Below are 11,805 nucleotides of genomic sequence, written 5' to 3' on the forward strand. Positions count from 1 at the left end.
TACAATGATCATACCCATTCCCTATTTCCCCCTTCCAACTCTCTCTAGGTTCTCCTCAATAAATGTCCCCGCCCCCCCCCACCTTCATATCCTGTGCTCTTTTCCCCACCCCAGCATCTAATTAAGTGCTACCCATATAAGAATCAATGTGGGGTCATTCAGTGGTGCTCTGGCAACCTATCAGTGGCCACACCCCCCCAAAAAAATGGCTGCCTTCCCCCCAGCAACCAACAGCTGCCGGTAGCTCCTCAGGTGGGGGGGGCTTGTGAATCCCTCCCCATTCATGATGGTGGATTACCGATTGACTTGATCTGTGCAGGTAACCACAGCTGCTGTAAGATCATTAACTCTTTTTTTTTAAATTAGTTTTAACTTTTCTCTGGCCATCGACGGGCTTCATCTGGGTTTTCAGAGAATCATCCTATTCTTTGTTGTCCTCTAACATGGTTAATTTTTAGTCACTAAATTTCCAGTAGAGTCTTTATTGTCTCTTCTCTTTCTGTGGTTTTAATCTGACACTCTTTTGTCATTCTAGCTACTTAAGAAGTTAACCTTTTCTCATTTTTCTAATATGTACAGTGACAACCATAAATGCCCTCTTGATGTGATATTAGTTTTCACCTATAAAAATGAATATGTAGTTTAAACAGTATTGTTATTCTAGGTAGTTCTCACTTCCATGATCATCTTTGATTCAGGAGCATTTACTTATTTTTATTTACTATTTAAAATATTTTATTTTTATTTTACATGTATGAGTGTTTTGTCTGAATATCTGTATGTATACCACATCCATGCCTGCTGTCCACTGAGGCCAGAAGAGGGTGTTAGATCCCCTGGAATTGGAGTTGCAGGCAGTTGTAAGCTGTCATGTAGGTGTTGAGAACTAAACCTGGGCCCTCTGCAAGAGCAGACAATGCCTTAACCACTGTGCTATCTCTAGATCCTTGTTATTTATTTTTATTTTGTAAGGAAGATTCTTACTCCAAAGCCTGGTCAGGTCTGGAATTTTCTTTGCAGGCCATACTGGCTTTGAACTCATGACAATCGTCTTGTCCCCTGCTCTTGAGTGCTGGGATCACCACAGGTGTTAGTTACTGTGTCTGGCTTTCTGAGACGTTCAGAAGGGGATTGGTGTAGTGGGTAGCCATTCCAGCTTTGATCTGGAAGTTCCAACCCCCTTTGAGGCTTTGGTAACTGTCACACCTACAAGGCAGAGCCAAGAGAGGACCCCTGAAGACCCGAGATCAGTTGCCTTAATAATTTCACCAATAGATCGGTTAGCTTTCAAATATGAGGATTCTTTGGTTATCTTTTTTGGTATTAATTATAGCCTTAATTGAATTGGGTTTAGTCAAGACACAAACCACTAAGATTTGTCAAAACTTGATTTTCAGCTCAGATGTTGGACAATTTGTTAGATGCTGGGTGTTATTTTAAAATAATGCATATATGGTGCTGGAGAAATAGTTTAGTCGGTAAAGTGTTTGCTTTTCAAGCACGAGGAACTTGAGTTTGGTCCTCAGAGCCCACATTGAAAAGGAAACCAGGTGTGGAGTGACATGCTTGTAACTCCAGCACTGGGAGAGCAGGGATGGGTGGATCCCTGGGGCCCGAGGGTCAGCTTACTCAGAGCACTTGCTGAATTCTCAGGCCAGCAAGAGACTGTCTCAAAAAATGGATGACACCCTGAGGTTGTCCTCTGACTGTCACATGCACATGTGTGCATGCACATGTGCACATGTGTACAGAGAGAGAGACAGAGACAGAGACAGACAGAGACAGAGACAGAGACAGAGAAAAGAGAGGGGGAAGAGAGGAGGGAGAGGGAAGAAAGAGGAGAGGAGAAGGCGGGAGGGGAGGATATTTAACATTGGTTGGGTGCTCTGTTCTCTACTTGCCCATTGAGCAGTTTGTCAAGCTTGTTCAAATCCTTACAGATGTTTTCTTTTTATGTTCTGTGACTCAGAAGGACATGTCAGCAATTTCCAGCCATGATGTGGGTTTTATTTCTTCTTCTATTTCCAGCATCTTTCTTCTTCACATATTTTGAGACAGGGTCCTTAGGTTGATACAAAATCAACGTCTTATTTTCTTTTCAAAGATTTCCTTTTCTGTTTGATAAAATTTCCATCTTTGTTTCAAGCAATACTTCTGGACTTAAAGATTGCTTGGTCTTATAGTGAAGCTTCATTAGCTTCCCTTGGTTAGTGTTGGCATTGTAAATATTAATTTTTCATCTATTTACTCCCAGCCTCATCTGTTTAAAATACATCTCCTATGGGATTGAGATATTTGTGTTTTGATACACTCCCCCATTTTAAGATGGGGTCCCATGGCTAATCTGGCTTCAAACTCAAATTCACTATGTTGACAGTCTTCCTATCACCCACCTCTAAGTGCTGAGAATTATAGGTATACACTGCCATACCTAGTTTATGTAGTGCTGGGGACTGAACTTTGTGCATGCTAGGCAAGCACTGTACCAACTGAGTTAAGTCCCCAGTCATCTTTATTTTGAGACAAAATCTCACTAGGTTTTTCAAGGTGACCTTGTGTTTAAGACTCCCCTACTTCCATCTCCAGAGTCTCTGGGATCACAGCTCTGGGCCGCCAGGCCCAGTGGATGCCACTGTTTGTATTCACTCTGTGCTGCATCTCTGTGTTTCTTTCTGAGATCATTTTCCTCCCTGAGGGACTCTCCTTTATTGCTGAGCAGAAATGCTCTTATTGTTTTGGTATTAAAAGTATTGGTGCACGCCTTTAACCTCAGCACTTGGGAGGCAGAGCCAGGCGGATCTCTGAGTTCAAAGCCAGCCTGGTCTACAGAGCGAGATCCAGAACAGTCACCAAAACTACACAGAGAAATACTGTCTCGAAAAACAAAAACAAAACAGAAGTATTTTGCCTTAAAATTTGAAGGACATTTTTGGTGAACACAGAATTCTTTGTGGGGAGTTACTTTCTTTCAGCCCTTTGAAGATACTTTGATTTACCGCTCTTTATTGATGTTGAGGAGTCAGCTGGTGGCTTCGTTGCCGTTCTTCTAAAGCTAATACAACCATCCCTTGTAATGTGTGGAGAGACTGGTTCCAGGATCCCCACAGATCCCAAGACCTGCAGTTGTTCGAGTCTCTTATATTTTATCTATTTTATCTCTGTAGTAATTGCATATAACCCCCACAGATCCCCCTGTATACTTCGATCATGTCTGAGCTCCTGACACTGCTGAACACAATGTCAAGGGCCTGTGTAGCGTATTGTTACAATGTATCTTGTGCAGAGTCAGAACAGATCAGTCAAACCCAGGCATACAGATTCTTTGACTGGGGAGGGTTGACTATATCTTCTGCCTGATTTTATGATTTCCTCTTTGTCGTTGTTACTCAGCCGCTTGACTATGATATGCTTAGGTATTGATTCCTTTTTATTTGTTCTTTTTAGAGTTTGCTGTACTTTTTTGGTATTTTTGGGAACACTATGGCATTATTTCTTCAAATATTGTTTCTACTTTATCCTCTCCTCCCTTTCCCCCCTTGAACTACTTTCTCATCTACTGTGTGTGTGATTTAGCTTTCTGGATCTTTTCGTTATTCTGAGTCTGTTTTCTTCAGTACACATGTTTTCTTCTGATGCTTTGTTTCAGGAATTATCTGTCTATTAAGTTGCAGTTCATCTAATCTTTTTCTTAACTCATCGTTCATGTTTCACCTTGCCATTTGCAATCTTTGAGATCTAGACTTTATGTTTAACTTATGTCCTGATTTCCAAATCGATTCTCTGCCTTCTATTTAGTTGACTGACAGGTAATAGTTTACTTACTTGTCTTTGATTCCTTAGTATTCAAATCTCTTTTGAATTTGTTTTTATTATTTTCCCCCTTCTGGTTTCAGACAATATTCTCTTTGTAATCACGTTTCCTCCTCCTCCTCCTCCTCCTCCTCCTCCTCCTCCTCCTCCTCCTCCTCCTCCTTCTTCTTCTTCTTCTTCTTCTTCTTCTTAAGAGTGCCAGGTATTGTTCATGAAGAATTTTAAAGATAATCTGAGGCTCTTGCATTGTTTTTTTTTTTTTCCTGGCCAAGATTCTCATTAGCTTCTCTAGACATCTCATCTGGACAGATCACCTTAATCCTGTAAGGTGTTGAGATGACTCATGTCTGGGTTTAGCCCCTGTGAAGGCCAGTCTGCTCTTAGCTTAATCATATTCTTTGAGTGGAATTTCACTGAGAATGTTGAGTATTTCCCAGGGAGCCTTGGGCAGTCTTGGACTCAAATATTTATTACCTTGATCCCCTGAGAGGCTAGTGCTCACTTTCTTAGCCCCTCATTTGTGCTTTTCATTTTCAGCTTCAGCAAGTTGTCTTCAGGACTATAAATTATGGGTTACATCTGCCATGCTCCCTTCCTGCCTAGACTTGGTCCCGCAACTCCTCACTAATTTTGTAGTGCTTTGAAGCCAAAAATGTAACTAGGTCATCAAAATTATCTTATAAATGAGGACACCAATATCAACACTTATTGGTCATTTTTAGAAAAAAAATTAGTAATAAAATGCTGCCTATGACCATCTTATCTAAACCTTTCTTGGGAATTTTTCCAGTCCCTTTCTCTGCTTCATATACTGATGGAATGATGAACATGTTCGGTGAGTGCTCATAGCACTGAATCTTGATGTGCTTTATAAAATAGTAACCTGAACTCATTTATCTCTAATACCATATTTATAAATTCTGGTCTTGCTTTTTATAGAATTTAAATGACTTGCAAGCTTATAGATTTCCTCTTTATAAAAATTATATAGGTGAAATGTCATCTAAGATAGTTAAAACCATAGAAAACCATTATCATTAGAAAGGTGAGATACATCACCAGTTTACCAGTGTTTTTCTTTTAAATGAGAGGAGACATAAAGGGGCGTTTGCTCAGATGATTGCATTCGACTTTCCTGCCTTTAAATGCTTTCCTCTTTATTTGAAATCCATTTATGAAACTACAGATGTGGTTTCCTTCTCAGAAGAACACCCATGTGTCGTTCATGGTGACAGTATTGATTTTTAATAACACTAGGCTCTGAAGCTTGAGGTCCTTTGATAATATCGCCTCACACTGATAAACTCTTGGAAAAGACAAATGATCAGATTCATATTAATATCACTATACTCATAGGCATCTTCGTCAAATTCATGATAGCACATAAGGAAATTACATTTTAATTGAAGATTGCCTGTAAAAATGGAAGATTTCCAAGATTCTTGATATCTAGGTAATGTTAAGTAGCTGAAAATGGGAAATAAAAATGCGTTCTTTCTCTAAAATAAGTTTCAGGCACTGGAGAACTGGAAGGCAGTCAGTTCTGAAAATGGTTTTAGTGAGTCTCAGTCCTGTGACAACCATGGGCTCCACGCTGACTCCTCTGATAATGTGGCGACTGTAAGTGATGTTGTATACTTTATCTTTGGGAAAGTTTCTGGCAAAGAATTGTGAGATGCCAGCTCTGGAGGTCACAGAACTCTGGGTTTTTACTTCCTGGATACATCTCAAGACGTTATGTCAGGCATCGAGTTGGACAATTTCGTAAGCATTCTTAGAACAATTCTGCAGCAACTCCCTGGCCCTCCATGGATGGGTCCTGTGACCCTCCTGTTGCTGTGGGTTGCCTAAGGTTGTAGCTGTGCTTGAAGCTCTGCTCCATTGGGCCTTTTCCATGGCCTTCATTTGTAAAGATGAATCCTGTCAAGAACACACTGCTCTCTTTAAATATGCTTCTGTTTTGTGTGGTGGAAATTGTAAGTTAAGTACATGACCAACTCTGACAATGGTCAGGGAGATGTGCTTTGCCTGCAAGGAGTCAGGGCAAATGGTGAGGATTTACTCTTTTGCAGGGAAAGAAATAAATAGTTGGTGGCATTATGGGCTACAACACAACTGACACACATTTTACTGTCAATTCCTGCTCTGCAGACTTATAAAGTATTGGCTGTTGTAGAGTTCTTAGAATTTCATTTTGGATTTCACATTGTAAGTTACTTTCTGGTTGCCAGGGAGTTTGAGATGGAGCCACAGGAACTGACTCTTTGATCCCATTATTCTTCCTAAATTCAAGGATGCTCATTTTCCTCTGGGAACTGCTTGATGGAGAGGGACATTGTGTGCAAGACACTGTCTTCTGCCCTCTTGAAGACTAGTAAGTCTTCAGTTTAGTCACTAGGAAGTGGTTAAATATTACTGATGTCTTAGTAATAAGACAATAAATAACATTTGGGCTGCTGTTACTAAATAGCACAAACTGAGTGGTTTATAACTAACACAAATTTATTTTCTGTAATTGTGAAGTTCAAGATAATGACATCCTCAGATTTGATGTAGAGTGGGTTGACTTTCTGGTCCATGGACAGGTGTCTCTTTGATGTGTACTCACACAGTAGTAGCCAAATAATTGCTCTCACACCCAAGGACACTAATTCCAGGGCTTCATTCTTAGGCTCTAATAATCCCCTCAAACTCATCTCCTAATGCCATCATCCTAACAGACAGAATTTCAGACTATGTAACAATGAGTAGCCACGGGAATACGATGTTTCTACCAAGTATTCTTAATGTGGTGGCATGGGCGGGGAGAGATTGCCACCCCTACCCCCTAGGTCAGAAGTTATGTCTATTGAGTAGTGCACAAATATATTTACATGGAGAGGGGCGAAGGGAGGAAAGGAAGACCTCCAGCACCGTGTCAGTGAGCTAGCACATCAGAGATAACGTCAGAGGGTGCCTTGATGTCTCATTAAGGAATGAAAACAAAGTAACACAAGGCACCCTCTGATGTTACCTATGATGTCAAGCCATAGCCATATGTTATTCCCAATATTTATGGGATATTTATTGTTTAAAGCTGTTTTCAATTTGTTGGTTGATTACAGCAAATGATTACAACACAGATACACAGACACACAGACACACAGACACACAGACACACAGACACACAGACAGACACACACACACACACAGACACAGACACAGACACACTATTCTGGGTCAGGGGCAGAGTACATAGGATTAAAGCTATGCATTAGCTTAGTTGTAAACGCTGATTTCATGAGAACTGCATGGCACAGTAAGTTTGGTTACACTGTTCGCTTAAAGACAGGTTAAACTAACAGAGTGGGTACGCAGTAGGACAGCAAGTTCGTTTCACAGCCTATTGATAACTTTGTTGTGAGGTCTGCTTGACAGTTTAGTCTTTTAGGGTTCAAGAGACACTTTCATGTAAGTGTATCACTACACTGAACATAGAAAGAATCTTTTCATGAGGCTCTCCCAGGCCCCACCTTTTGTGCTTTTTGTTTATAGCATTTCCTGAGTCTTTCAATCATTTTCAAGTAATATTTAAGTATACCTTTCCCCTTTGTAGTCACAAGATGTATTTCATTTCTACCTAGTTCTCACCTAATATATCTTCCAGAGCTCACTTAGCAATTTAATTTGATTCTCTTTCTAACAGCACACTGAAGAGATGTTCACATTCAAAACCAGCAGGCTCTCTTCCTGTCAATATTGATCTTCAGTGAGATGAGGAACCACATAGACCCTGGCCATACCTTCCTGTCACGCTGTCACTCTGCTCCTGTTGGACCTCTGTGCCTACTCAGAGCCCCTTCACACACCTTCACCTCCTCTTTAAAGGTTGCTTCAGGGTTCGTGGAGTTGTGCCATCATCTCTGTTAATGGGTAGTGCTCTTCCTCCTTCTGGAAATCTGTGTGGCCCCCTCTCCATCTCCAGGCCTGTCTCTACCCAGAGAATGGTTGCTGGAGGAACTCAGAGGAGCCATACCACTCTGTACCAGACACGCGCACAGCCTGAGTCACCCCTGTTCACTTTCTCACGTGATAACAGATAATCTTCCAAGAAAAACAAATGTGCCTGCTTGAGGAGGTTACCCTGCAGGGCAGGGTGACGACCAGGGAGACAGAGTCCTAAACTGCAGAAGTCCTAAACAAGAAGCTCCCCGAGAAAAATGTTCCAGATATAGTACCTCTGGGATAGACAGGAATCAAGATTCTTCTGACCTGGGGCAACATGGGCTCCTGGAGGCAGAGAGGGCAGATGTCAGTAGACTGAGGAACGGACGGGCAGGTAAGGGTGGGGTCTGTGTGGGTCCCTCATGCACCCACCTTCTCACTCCTCATCCTGCAGGAGAATCACGAATGCAAACAGGAAATGTCCTTTGTTCAGTGTGCTAGTGAGAAGAGAACTTCATCAAATCACACAGCGTGAAACAGTACGGCACGTGGCTGAGGTGCGTATTGAATGTCAGCCTTGACCGAATAATGGTTTCCTTTGTATATGAGGGAGGGGCTGCTCCTCTCTGCCTTCTTGCCTTGCTGTGCTGAAGGACCGGGTAGAAGTCCTGAAGCAGTGACTTTCAACAGTGGAGGAGCCATGGCCTCCTTGATACCTTATCTGGTGTTCTCCTGAGATCCATCAGTATCAGGCAATCGCTGGTCAGGCCAATTACATTTCACTTATTTTTATAATACCCAAGGGTATGTTACTATTAAAGAATGCACCCATTTTTTTCCTCTTAATTGTTCTAGTTAGAATTTTTAGAGAGTTCAAGGCTGTACAGATGCACACACTCTGTGTTCAGATGGAACATTTTATAAAATTCTGCATCGTCTGAGTTTTTGTGATGGGGTTTTATTTGAAAGAAGATGACCTGCTAGCAAGTGGGTGCACCTGTGCTCGCTGTTCTGGGGCCACTCAGCACCTTAGAAGACCCATTCAGGAGCTGGTACCCCAAGCCGTAACTTCTCAGACTTCCCACATGACAGAGTCTGTGAACTTCTGTTTAGAATCCAGGAAATGCTTTACAGAGCTGCTCTCCAGACTGATGTGATGGCATTTTCTAATACTCCAGGGGGCTGTTAGACCCTGGAGTCTTCATTCTAATAAAAAGCATGCACTGTGTGGCAGGCTGCACGGTCTCAGGATACTGCAGAGGAATTGTTGGTTTTTATGTTTTCACGTCCATCCTTTTCATAGATTCCAAAACATTACCCCATTAACATGTACAATTTTTGTGTTTTTAAGTGCCAGTTAAAATTGATTTAATTTTTAAAAGGTTAAGAAGAGTTTCTACCACAGGGCTCAGTGGGGGAGCTGCTTGCTTTATAAGCATGAGTTTCTGAGTTTGGATCCTCAGAATTGACATAAAAGTTGGACATGGCTACTTGCACCTGTAATCCCTGTGCTAGGAGACTGGTCAAGAGAAGGTGGATCCTGGGGTCTCACTGGCCATCCAGTCTAGCTGGGACATCGAGGTTGAGTGAGAAGCCCCGTCATAAATAATATGATGGAGGAGCAGTTGAGGAAAATATTCCAACATCAGTCTCCGACTTCTATGTACACACATGTGCACTCATGCTTACAACACACACACACAGACACACACACACACACAGACACACACACAGCTCTATTATGAAAGAAAACAAAACCGAATCTGAACAGACAAACAACAGACTACGTCAACAGAACACGGCTAGCATGTTGACATCCATGTAGTTAAGATCCTGCCAGCGTTATCACAACCAAGTCTTCCATGGAGATGGTGCACACTGGAGCAAGGTCTAGTCTGCATTGCTCACCTCTCAGTCTGAGGTGTAGGAAGTGCTAAAGCAGCCATCCAGCTTGCATCCGCTGGCTTCTCTGTGCCTCTCTACGTTTCAGTTTAGTTTCTCCCAAGATAGTTGCCAGAGTTTTCAGTTGCTAAGGATGCCGGGAATAAGCATGTCACCATCTCCATCCTTCTAGAAGTTGGAGCCTGGGTAGTGGTTGTTTTAAGCACGTACATATATGGTTGCTTATTTTTAGATCACATCTTTTTTAGGTTCCTAGGATCCCCTTTACCTCGCTCCGAATTTATTGTCTCAGTGCTTTGGACCAAATTTCTTATGAGCATCTGGTTAGACATATGTGAAGAAAGGGTAGCAAAATATATTCTCAACATTTCTTATTATGAAAGAGTCTGGGTTTTCATTGTTTTGGTAACAACAATGAGCATTTCCTAAATGAATCTTTTGCTGGCTTCAGGGAGATCATTCTGGAAAGGTCGTTCTCAGGAGAGTTACTAAAGAACTAAACAAATTCTGCTGTTAATGATGAATGTTGTTATACATTCTCTTTCGTTGTTAATGACCAGAATGCCATTTGTTACTTGTAGTGACGTGGCAGTCGGTGTGTAGACAGACGGTGATGGCCTGGAGCCAGTGTGAGAGATGACTGCTTTCAGGAATTCTGCAAAGTGGTAATTAAACCTAGCTATTACTGAAAATTAAATTACATAAAAATTTAATAAATTACATTGTATTATAGAGGCAATAAATATTCAAAACCACGGCTTCCTAGTTTACTATTCTTTGCTATTACCTGTGCTCATGAGATTATTCATGTCTGTTGTGTTAAGTGTGTGTAGCAGAAATTCTATGTCATAGAACCCTGCTCTGCCTCTTCCCAGCTCGCCCCAGATTCTGGGTCTGGTGATACGTTCATAGCTTGAAATCAGTTCTGTGGGAGGATGCAAACTACACAATTTGGAAAATGTTCCAAACTGGGCTTTGCCCTTGTGGAGCCTACTGTTAAATACTTTAGACCATCCCTGTCTCAGGATAATTCTTATTATTCTCCAAAACTTCCCTATCTCAGGAACTTCTGGATTTCAACTCTAACTCAAGTGCATTGTTTCTTGACCTTTGCAATGCACAGTGGGAAATGGATCTGTGTTTTCTACTGCTCTGCCTTTTGATGGAGCCTTGAGGATGGAGCTGATGCTCTGTGAGCAGAAGGCACGGGGGAAGGGGAGATAAATGATGTGTTTTGCCAATACAGCTGCTCAGGCTATTGTCTTTAATTACACATTCCTGCTGGACTGATAAGGAAATTGGCCTCTGACAGCTGTGAGGAGCTGCCAACCACAAAGCCTTGATATTTCGTTTTGCACATAAACACTGTACACTAAGCAAACTAGACATGAGTTATTTTGACAGTCGTGATTAGCTATGTTTCTAGTATGCCAGGGTCTTTGATTTCTTAAAGTCATAGAGTCTTCATTTAGAAGTTTGCTACTATGGTCAGTGAAGAAGGGGATTTCAGTGGCTTGGATAGTAGATGCATCTTTTCTAGCTTTTCAGTGTCTTCCTTCCTTCTTTCCTTCCTTCCTTCCTTCCTTCCTTCCTTCCTTCCTTCCTTTCTTTTTCTTTCTTTCTCTTTCTTTCCTTCCTTCTTTCTTTCTTTCTTTCTTTCTTTCTTTCTTTCTTTCTTTCTTTCTTTCTTTCTTTCTTTCTTTCTTTTTGAGACATGGTTTCTCCATGTAGTTTTGGTGCCTGTCCTGGATCTCGCTCTGTAGATCAGGCTGGCCTCAAACTCACAGAGATCTGCCTGGTTCTGCCTTCCGAGTGCTGGGATTAAAAGCGTGTGCTATCGCCACCCGGCTCACCCAGTGTATTTCTTATTCACATGCTCTGTTCTTTGATATTAAGAAAAATATACTGATATCTGCTTGGAAACACAATTGGTAACTATGACTCATTCTTAGAGACTTTCCCTATCCAATTCTGTTAGATTTTCCCAGGTTCTTTTAAATATTTCAGAAACATGAACCAAAAAGTAAAGACATACGACACTATAGACATGTGTGTGCCTACACATTTAAAATGTGCAGTATTAGCCACAGAAACCAGGACTTTGCACTTTCTGGGAAAGCTCTCTATCATTGGACACATTCTCAGCCCTTTACTGTTTTATTTTGAGAC

At 41.5% G+C, this 11,805-nt stretch overlaps 1 long non-coding RNA gene across 1 annotated transcript; it reads left to right on the plus strand.

Moving 5' to 3' along the window:
- Positions 1–7,039: 7,039 nt before the first annotated feature.
- Positions 7,040–10,393, plus strand: LOC131904698 (uncharacterized). Its single transcript, XR_009377801.1, has 2 exons — positions 7,040–8,291; positions 10,218–10,393. It is a non-coding gene; the product is annotated as an uncharacterized LOC131904698 (long non-coding RNA).
- Positions 10,394–11,805: the final 1,412 nt, after the last annotated feature.

Source organism: Peromyscus eremicus, chromosome 2 (genome assembly GCF_949786415.1).
Source record: "Peromyscus eremicus chromosome 2, PerEre_H2_v1, whole genome shotgun sequence".
In the NCBI taxonomy this organism is placed as follows: domain Eukaryota; kingdom Metazoa; phylum Chordata; class Mammalia; order Rodentia; family Cricetidae; genus Peromyscus; species Peromyscus eremicus.